Source organism: Hippoglossus stenolepis, chromosome 20 (genome assembly GCF_022539355.2).
Source record: "Hippoglossus stenolepis isolate QCI-W04-F060 chromosome 20, HSTE1.2, whole genome shotgun sequence".
Taxonomy (NCBI): domain Eukaryota; kingdom Metazoa; phylum Chordata; class Actinopteri; order Pleuronectiformes; family Pleuronectidae; genus Hippoglossus; species Hippoglossus stenolepis.
Genome location: NC_061502.1, coordinates 11,754,191 through 11,765,389, shown reverse-complemented (window position 1 = coordinate 11,765,389; position 11,199 = coordinate 11,754,191).

Here is an 11,199-nt window from a genome sequence, read left to right as displayed (position 1 = left end):
CTGCAGAATATCAGATATGAGGTTATCTACACGATTTTAAGATGTTTTTGATTTTGATTATATAACTAAAATCAATAACTTAATGCAAGTTTGGTGCCTTTTATAAAACTCACCTCCATTATAATAAAATAAAGCAAGATAAGTAAATTAACGCCCTTTCTATAAATTAATCAGTTCTATTTCTCTCGTTTCCCAATAAACAGGCCTGTGCCAAAAATGATTGTCATTGTCTGTAAAACACAACACACATTTCAGTGATCACGTCAAAACAAAATGCTTATAAACTAACATTAGCCAATTTCTACATCAGTTAATGAATCAATCCAGCTTCTAATTAGAAAACCACAGTGATTGATCCGTTAACAGACTCGAGCTTCGTCCCCAACGTCCCATAGAACTCCAGCCTGTGATTTGCATATTCTAATTAGGTTTGCGCAGTAAACGTTTTGTCTTTGCGGACAGTCTGCGCATCTGTTGATAGGTTATTAAGCTGTTTTTTTTCCATTCTTTGACGGGTCACATGATAAAGACTACAATGTCCCAGTTCGGGGTATTTAGGACACACCAGGGTGGCAATTAAATACGAGACAAACAGTGGCAGCGAATGCCAGCGCGCAATGCAAGCAACAGATTTACTCAGCCCCTCGTGTTCAAGTGGTTTGAGCAAATAGAGGGAAAAAAAACTAACAAGTGTTTCCGTGCGTAAATCTGAAAGTGAGAGTGAAGACATGATGATGAAATCACCTGCAGCGTCTCAGATCCAAACCCACAGGAATGTGACACGGGGCCACAAACACTCTCTGCGTTTCTGTGCGTCTTTACGCACCTAATCCTGTCTAATCAGCCATTATTCAATTAATGCGCATGAACTTCCAATCGTTCGGAGATAATGTGCGGCACACTTTCGGACAGCTGGACTGATAATGACGCAGAGGAGTTTATGGAGATGAGAGAAGAGGACGCGCGATGGAAGCGCAGATAGGCTCGCACTGTCTCCATCAATGGGACATGTGGTGATGAATAAATCAGCTCCTGCGGGACTGTTGGGCAGCAGCCGCGCGTCAGGCTGTCAGCGGCGGTCAGACCCTCCGCACATTTAGCGCCGGTTTGTAATCTGAGCTGAGATCAGGAGAGGTGGCATCACCCCGGTCAAGTCAATCATTGAGCGCTCGGTCTGTTGTTCCTGTGCGTCAGGCTGCTCCCACACTGGATGATTTAAACAGGGATGAAATAAATAGAATGGCGCGTTTTACGCATTGTTTACGCCTTTACTTGGTTATTATAACAAAGGAAATTGTTGTTTTACGCAGTGCTATTTGCCCTTTGTTTGTCTATTCTGAGTCAGTGTAGAAATCAAAACACGGATGGAAATAAAAAATCGAGAGAGAGAAGGGGGGGGAATGAAGAGACTTAAATTACCTCCAGCATCTCATGAGAAACTATTAGAGACATTTCATTAAAGGTGAATGAAGAGATCACACACACGTGCACGCGCTCATCATGTTGATGACATCTTTCCAGTTAGATTAGGATGCAGCTGGAAACTAATAATGTGCATCTCATATTATTAATACTTAAATCTGAAATCAGACAGAAGAGACGAGATATAATAATCATGGGACTCAGAAAACATTAGATTTTATTTTGCAAGCAGGCATGGACACTTGGAATGAGTTATTTATTGGCCCTGTAGCTTTTATTCCTTTCCATTTTATACGATTCCTTTATGGATGAATATAAACAGTAGAGATCTTGCATTAAATTCACACGTTTAAGAACTAAATTCGTTAGTGAGCTTTTAGAAATGTCTAAGACTGAAGGTCAGAGGTTTTAATCTATTTTCTGATATTGATTTCTTCAACAGTCTAAATAAAATCAATGAGGTTATAATTGTTGCAACAACATTTTTGTCACAAACAGATGGTTAAACAGCACAAGGTGATATAGGTTGAAATAAATGATGCCAATTAGAAATAAACAGTGTCAGCAATTGTATCATTGATATGCATCAGTATTTCTGGATTTCTCTCACCCACCACCTGTAGCATAAGACATTTGGTTTTTGATGTCAGTGTAAACTTCCATAAAGCGAAGGAGCTGAATCAGGTTTAAAACAGATAATTAAAATAAAACTATAAGAAACTGTTTAAATGAGAAAACGCCTGAATTATCATATTTGCAGATCGAAAATAGAAACTTCACTGTCACTGATATCAGTCGATAAATACAGAAAAACAACAAAAGGTTAAAGTTGAGAACATGTGGAGGCCGATGACTGAAACTGTAGCCGACACATACCCTGACTTTCTCTTCTTTGTCCTTTATTATTATCGCTGTGCATTATAGAGCATATCAGTGATTAAAATAATAGTTAATTGAGTCTGGGTCAGTCAGATTCTGGCTGAGTGTCTGAACCACACTCAGCTCTTTCTGTCTGATCTATCTCTGTCTTTGTTCCAGGCTCCAGAAATGGCTCCTTCTAATCCAGCTAATTGCGTTTCCCAGAGCTCAGGGTTTTTCAGAAGAGGAGCTGGGTCACCAAACAGCCGTTGATCAAAACATCCTATTAAGGTGAGGAAACAAAAGGCTCCCACGACCCGAACAATGTGCCACTGGTGATTCAACAGTTTTCTCTGCGGGCACAAAGAATTAATTAGGGCAATAACTTCATGCTATTGCCGTTCTATAGTCTCCATTTCTGTATGAGTGCATCTATTTGTGCTCTGAAGTTTGTCGGGGGGACTCTGACTTGTGTGCGCCGCATTCCCCTGTTGCATGTGCAGATGTGTTATTGGCATAATGAGGAAAATGCTCTGAGGGAATATGGGGAGAGAGAGAGAGAGAGAGAGAGAGAGAGAGGGGCCCCCCCCTCCTCCTCGCCTCATCCCGCAAACACCAAAAACTTTCTTGACAAAATAATATTCCTCACTGTGGTCACTTGTAACGAGAATTGACATAATTGCTCGGGCCCATTTCTTTTCTAATTAGCACACTTCCACAGTGGACAGGGACTCGCGGTTAGGCAGCAGAAAAGGGAATCGGACAGGCATGGCAGTGGCAACACAAAAAGGGGCCCCTGGTTTCAGCGTAATTAGGTGAGACAATGCCCCTGACTGTTTTGAGCCATGGCAGCGACTCAGAGCCGGGGCCGAGCAGGCGAGTGGACGCCCCGTGAGGAACATCTCCCTGAGACCCTAATAAGCCCCTAATTGTCTCTTTTTTTCCCCTTTTCGGATTCACATGGACTGCACCAGCAGACATGAAGACAGCCTATTCCCGGGCTCCTGCAGAGATCGTGGCCCTCGTCCCGCAGAGGGGGAGAAATTTGAGTTGACTCACCCAGGACCTTTACTGTTTGGCCCCAAATCTCCAGAGAGCCTGTGGCAGGTCCGCTAACGTCCCGTGACAGGGTCCCAAACCAACATGGTGAGAGCAGAGACGCAGGAAGCAGCCATGTTTCTTTACAGACAAGCCTGATGTCATTAATTTATTTTTCCACCTGAACCCACTGCCAAGAAAACACATGTTGAAATCCAAATGTACTCCTGATTGGACAAATAATCTACAGAATGTGTTGAATCTTGAAAGCACAACAGCTAAATCCTGCTCTGGAACTAGAGTGACACTCAGAGTTCATACCTCCAGCAAGGCACCAACATTAAAATTCACATAAATACAGATTTTTATTTGGATCTGCAACAAATCGCTCACACTCGTAAATATCAGTCTCCTAAACATGCTTGATTTTTTTTCATCAATGTCCATGAATTATTTCTGTGGAAATTGCTGAAAACATCGAAGTTTTGTGGAAATCCATTCTGTAGCTTCTGTGTAATCGTGCTGACATAAATAAACTAGGATGGCAGTCCTACCTCCAAGACCCAACAGTCCCCCTATCAAACCACATTCAAATGCACTAGATCCACATTTTATATTTAATTTCAAACACATGGATATTTTTTTCATCACAATCCCTAAATTATTCGGAGAAATCAATGAAATTGTTAAACACCCTAAAATCCTGGATCTGCCCCTTTGTCCAGATCCATTTTCTTTCCTGACATATACAGCGATCCTTCCACTAATGGAGATCCGTCCATTATTTAATTTTTTTGTTGTAATAAAAAACAGCTCAATGCAAACGCTGTTGTCAAGAATCAGTATAACGCATTCCTCCATCAAGGCCAAACAGTCCACCACATGATTGTTTAGTTGTTATAGCAGAAATGTAAAAGAAAAAGGTCTGATGACCTAATGACTTATTTGTCATAAAAAATAATAACTGAAAAACAAATTCATAGATCCTATTGGAAATCGGTTTGGTAGTTTTTGCATAAACTTGGTTCCTAGAGGTCTCATGCTTTTAAAGGACTTTGAACTAGGATGAGCCTGTTTAACCTCACACACACACACACACACACACAGCTCCATATGTTTGAGGCCACCTCTAATGGCAGGTGGCGCTCCAAAAGGTTCAATATTTCATAATTCGCTCTCTGTAACATCCCCTGCAGTGGAGGCCTCGCAGTTCAGAGGGACGTCAGTTTGATGTGCCCTCACTCCTTTAATTAGCTGTCAATTAGTGCAAATGAATCAACTCTTCGCCTAATTAAGCAATGCCACCAGGCAGCTCCCATACACAGGCCATTGTGTGAGCAGCATGAGAAAACCACAGCGAGCAAACTCGTTTTGGATCAGGAGTGCAACCTAACGATCAGATTGACACACTGTGTGTTGTGTGTGTGTGTCTGTCTCTCTCTCTCTCTATATATATAAGGGAGGGTGAAGTAAGTCCCACACTTTATTTTCCGTGAATCATTTGTTGATATTTTATGAACCAGAATAACAAAGTGCCAAACAAGAACACGCGACATTAGTCCACTTTTCTCGATTTAGTTCACGATCATGTTTCTAAAAATAAAAACGTGCACATGCTCACAAACACTGTACAAGCTCATTGTGACCTGAGCACTTAACTCTCCATTTAGGACTTTGAATGTTTTTAATCTTCTAATCCTCGAAATATCTCCCAGTTTGACGTTTGATTCAGAGCAGCTCGTCCTTCATTAGGAATAATATCATTTCACCAAGTAAACAAAACATGTCACTGGATGATTAAAAATACTGTGAACATGTGAATATTATATATCAAAAGTTAGGATGAGGAGCATTTCAACACTTCTGATGTCATAGAGAGGCTGATTTGTTTTCCCTCGTCAGTCATGGGATGAGGAACCTCCAGCCTTCGGACTGTGTGCGGACTGTGTGCGGCCTGTGTGCGGCCTGCCAGACAATTAATAATAATAAATACAAAACATGCATTGGTCTTAAATTTAAGATCCAACACGTTTAAGATAAACCAGAGCAGCAGGTGGAGACAGTCTGTATGACCACAGGAAGAAAGAGCAGCCAGACGCACAAGGAAAAAATAAAAGCCCTGAAATATGAGTCGTTTAAAAATCTTTGACCACTTGCATTCAAATCTGCCACATCTGTAGAAGTGACTTGAACCAGAACCTGCAGGTGAGCTGTGGATGAACCAATGAGCTTCCTGTGACACAAATAAAGCTATGATACAATCACACCACCGTGTCGAGGCCATTTTATTACCAAGAAGGTTTATATTTTATCCCGACTGTTTCTTTGTTTGTGAGCAAGTTTGTGCAAAAGCTACATGACACTCGGTGGAAGGATGTTTTATGGGTCAGGAAGGAAACCATTACATTTTGGTGCAGATTCGGATCAGGGGCCAGATCAGAGATTTTTTTAACTTTCATCAACATTGCGAGATTCAACATTTTCTCAATTTTCCCAGGAAATAATTCATGGATCTTGATGAAAAACAATCAGGCATATTTAGGGGACTGATATCTACGAGTGTGCCAAATGTGGAGCAGCTTGATTGAATTTAAGGAGACTGTTGGGCCTTGGCAGAGGTGTGTGCTCTACTAGTTCCTTGGTTTGTAGCGTAGGTTTTCTAAATGGACGGTAGACAGAGCGTCTTCACCTGGCAATTAAAATATATCTCGATAGAGACCTCACCCGGAGAGCTTGTATAGCTATAAAAGGCCTCAAAGGAAAAGAAATTACAAAGAATAAATTCAGTTAATCAATTCATTATTCAAATAAAAATATCAAATCAAAGATGTATGATTAATAAACATCAAAAACTCATATTCACCAACATAGCAATTAATCAATAGAAATGAAATAAACTTCCAAATCAGAAAATTAAATGTCCATAAAATAAACAAATGAAATAAGGGTTCATTCGTGTTCTTTGAGTATAAAGTTCGAGTTCAGAGGATGCATGAGATTGTGTGTGTTGGAGTAAGGGTCCAATGAAAGTGGAAAATAAGGGGAAATGTGTGCGAGAGTGAAGATGAGGGTGAATTTACCAGCTTTTATGGTTCCACCAGGACAGAGGGGATCACGGCCCAATCCCAGCAGGTTCTTTATCAGGCTCCAGGGATCAGCTCATTGCCTCTTGGTTCAGAGAGATCGTGAAATAAAACTCCAGCTGGTTCTTGGATCAACTGGTTTATCTTTTTGTGATCTCCTTCCGTCCTTCCTTCCTTCAGTCACTCTCACTTCTCAGTTGTCTTCCATTCTGCCTTTGTTTGATTTCCCCTCCTCTGTGGCTCACAGGTGTGTCCAACTTATCATCTCCCTAGCCCCTCCTTCTTCTCCTGTTCAGGTGTAAAGGGCCCTTCTGTCTTTTTAATTTTCTCCTTACTGACTCAGGCTGTTGTTTTATCCGTCATCTGATCAAATATTTATCTAAGGAGTCACACTTGTAAATTACCTCTGACCTTAAAAATGCTAAAGATTCTCCTGTCAGAATAATTACTGATTTAAAGGTTGTTTTTTTCAATTTAGAAATCAGTTTTGATTTTCGTGTGAGGTCCCGCGCTTGGAGCAGAAAAAGATGTTACCATGCAGGCCACATATTTCATTTACAGTCGGAGCGGAAACATAATCTCTGCAAACATCTGTTCACTTTTTTCATCAAGATCTATCAATTATTCTCTGAGAAATCAACGTAAATGTTGAAAAACGCTCTATCTCACAATGTTAAAGAAAGTGGAGAAATCTGCCCCCTGATCCAGATCAAAATCTCGTTGGTTCTTTCCTGACTCTACTTCATCCGTCCAGTAGTTTTTGCATAATGCTGCTAAAAAAAAAAACAAGTAAACAAACAAACAAACAAACAAACAAACAAAACCAACAAACAAACGCTGATGAAAACATAACCTCATTGGTTAAGGTAACAAGTGCCTCATTTCTTAACAAATAATACTACAAACCAGATTTTTGCATCTATATGATATGGATCCTTATTTTTGGGCCAATATTTGACTGATGGGCGTGATATTATAAGATTTTATGAATAAAACAAGGCGTGAAATCAAATTTTTGTTCATTCATGGAATCAAATTGACCCAAGTTTGCCCCCAGAAATCACACAGGTCATGACCACAGTGTCGTCGATGGCAAATACACGTCTGGCACCTTGGAGAATCTATACATTTGCATATTTCCACTCATACAGCTTCTTTTTGTGTGCATACAATCTGGTGAATGTGTGTGTGTGTGCGTGTGTGAGGATGATTTGTGTCATGAAGAACTAATCTCAGTGACACGTGAGCGGTGCAGCCATGTTGCCTCCCTTCCTCCCTCCTCCCATCCTCCTCCCACCATGCAGCCACTCTGGACCATTACAGGCAGTAATTGTTATTTAATGGATTAAACATTCATCCTTCCTGTGCAAACCCCCAGAGGGCCAGATGACAGCATCGCCATGTTCATACAGCTAAACATCCCCCATCCCCCACCACACACACACACACTCACACTCACACACACACACACACACACACACACACACACACACACACACACACACACACACACACACACACACACACACACACACACACACACGTCGACGCTCATCTGACGGCTGTGTTTGTGCTTAAAATTCAATTACCCACTTATTGATAGCTCTCTGGGGTGTTAAAGAAGTGGACACGGTGCTGGTGGAGGTGTGGATGATTTCCCAGGAGGCCTCGGGCTCCTCCGCACATCTCCAGCTGGATCTATTTCATGGCTTTACTCATCAGCGGCAGATGCAGATGGAGCATAAGCAGCCGTCATACACCTGCACACACCAGCGCACGCAGACACACACAGGCAGCAGAGACATCACACACACACATGCACACACACATGCACACACAGCTTGTCATAGGTCCCTTTTGGGGTCATTGTATAGAGTTGCATTTGTCTCCTTGAGACTTACCCTAACCATAACCACTGACCCAAAAATCCACTTCTTTCCTAATTGGGGACACAGCTTTTATTCTAAATTGGACAAGCCGTCTTCAATTAAGTGGTCCTTCATCTCAAAGGTAGCCTGCGACAGACACACTCACAAAATACACAAAAACACACAGGATTGGTTATTGTACGAATAAAGCAAGACATTTTATCTGATAGTCAAGAAAACAACCTTGATAATAAATAAGAGGAAATAAAGTGTCACCATGAAAAGAAACTAAACTCAAAATTACATTTTTTGGAGAAATAAAATGGCAAATCTGCTAAACTCGATATATAACAAAGATTTTTTAGTTTTTTTAGCTCCACAAATAATGATTATTTTTCTGTTTTGATCATATATCATTAATTGTTTTAACTGATTGATTATCCATTTAGTAGTGTGAAATACATGTGTGTGTGTGTGTTTGTATATATATATCAAAATGTCGCTGTCACGTGTGGAGCGATATGACAGCAAAATTGAGACTTATTTTAAAGCTCACACTTTTATCCTCTGAGAATAATTTATTATACTTTATTGTACTTTTCCAGAATTCATTTTGTATCACAACAATCGGCTTTGGGCACACAAATGCAGCTCAAAACCTTTTACTGATGTTTCCTTTATTTGAGGCCAAATCCATTTTCACCTCTGAACCTTTTCCAAACTTGTATGAGTCAAAACAAAGCTGCTCGATGTGTTAAAAACCAGCAGAGCCACAGGTAGGGCCCCACAGGTTAGCCACGCGTCTGAAAGTCCCCTGGGGCCTCCGGGGGGCCCCGCAGGAACATCCCGGCTTGCTGCTGGCCTCGTTTCCCGCTAATTACAACACTCGACTCTTCTCTCCCATGAGACGCCGGCACACTGATGACAAAACGCCACAGTTTGGTGCTGCATCACTGTGCAACAGCTGGGGCCGGCGGCTGCACGTCAATACCCAGAGGGTGGACGTGTTGGGGGCGAAGGGAGCAATGATGAGTATGTGTGTGTGTTTGTGTGTGTGTGTGTGTGTGTGTGTGTGTGTGTGTGTGTCTGTGTGTCTGTGTGTCTGTGTGTCTGTGTGTCTATGTGTCTGTGTGTGTTTGGGAAGTGTATCAGAAATAGCAACCAAATCAGTTATCAGTGATGTTTTATCTGTTGAATTACATTTCTCCTTTAACTGAAAATTAAACTTAAACCATTAAACAGAATTACTTCGTCCAAAGTCAAATGTACAACAGCAATTGGATTAGAAAACTAGAAGGGACACTCGAAGGTCGGATACTTCCGCCAAGACTAATGCCCTATCTCGCTATGTTAAAGAAAGTGAAAACAAATTCCTGGATCCACCCGTTTATGAGTTGTTTTTCTGTTTGTGGATATAGGATTTTTCTAAATCGGGGGCCATAAAGGGGCCACAATTTGCACATGGGCCAATTATATGTCCCACAACCATGCACAATTCCTGATTCAATAAGGTTGAAGTCTTTCTTTCTAGAGTCAGCTCTATAGCTCTCCTTGTTTCCTTGTCACAATGTTAAAGAAATTTAAAGAAGGAATCCGCCCTCTGATCCAGATCCGCGTCAAAATTGACTGGGTTATTTCTTGATTAATGCCCCAACCCTCCACCAAATCTCATCTTAGTTTTTGCATAATCCTGCGAACACAGATGAAAACATAACCTCCTTGGCAGAGGTAATAAAGATGAATCTTGTTGTTCTTTGATGCAACGGGGTCATTCTACAGCTTGGACGTCCCCTAGGATGACACTGGATCGATGAGCTCTACACTGTACTCCTTCCTCTCGGCGTGATTGCACTGACTGTTCATTAGCGGGACCGCCGGCCTTTAATGGCCTGCACACTTCTGTCGCTCGTAAATCTCCGCACCCCACCCAGGTTTTGCTCCCCTGTCCCATCAAAAGGCCTGCGAAGAATGAAGTCAGCGTGATGAAAAACAGAATGAGATTTATCTGCTCCCTCCTCCTCCTCCTCCTCCACACCCCGAGATGAGCTCACGAGCAAAGAGAAATGACAGGCGAGACCTCGGCGAGACACGCCCGTGGATGTGAGGGTGCCACTGGATGTGTTTGAGATTCTAATGAGGCCGGCTGGTCAAAAGAAACGAGACCGGTGCAAATAGCAAGTGAAGTGTGGACGCAGAGAAGGAAGAGAAAGACGGAGCAGGGAAGATAAGAGTGAGGTTTACCTGAGAAGGAGAGGTGAGGAGGGAGAGGGCAGGTGGGCAGAATAGGAACATGAGGCTGGAGGCAGGGCATAAGAACTATGCTAAAGCCAGCCACCAGATGGCGATCGAGGGGCTTTGGCTTCACTTTTGGGAGGCTTTCACGTCGTCCATCTTTATATACAGTCTATGTTCTAACTACCTCCGCAAAGGAAATTATCTGTAAAATTTCACTTTTTATTCAACAATTTTGTTTGTGTATGTGAGTTTTTTCCCCCCGACTGTTTTTCATTTCATTTGAGGAAATGAAAGAAATAATTGCTCAGTATTTGGAGGCTGAAGCTTTGAGAATAAAAGTGTTGGACTATACCAGAAATACTCTCCATTTGGACGTCTAAGTGTTTTACTAATAATCTCTGATCGATATTCAGTGACGGCCACAAATGAAGAGTAAAATGTTCTAGTGGTGTTGATTTATAGTCATTGATTTTTAACCAAAGCTAATAGCCATAAGCTGTTGTTTGACAGTTGGGTGATGTCATGCTCAGACTATAGTGAGTGTGGTGCAGTGGAGAGTGGAGACATGTTGCTGAGTCCATTCACTCTGACCTTTTTTTTTTCCTGCAGTTCCACATCAACAAATGTAGGTCAGAGAACAATGAACTCTCTCTGTTAGAGCGTAGCAGGGAGCCGGAGCCTTCACATGGTCTGAC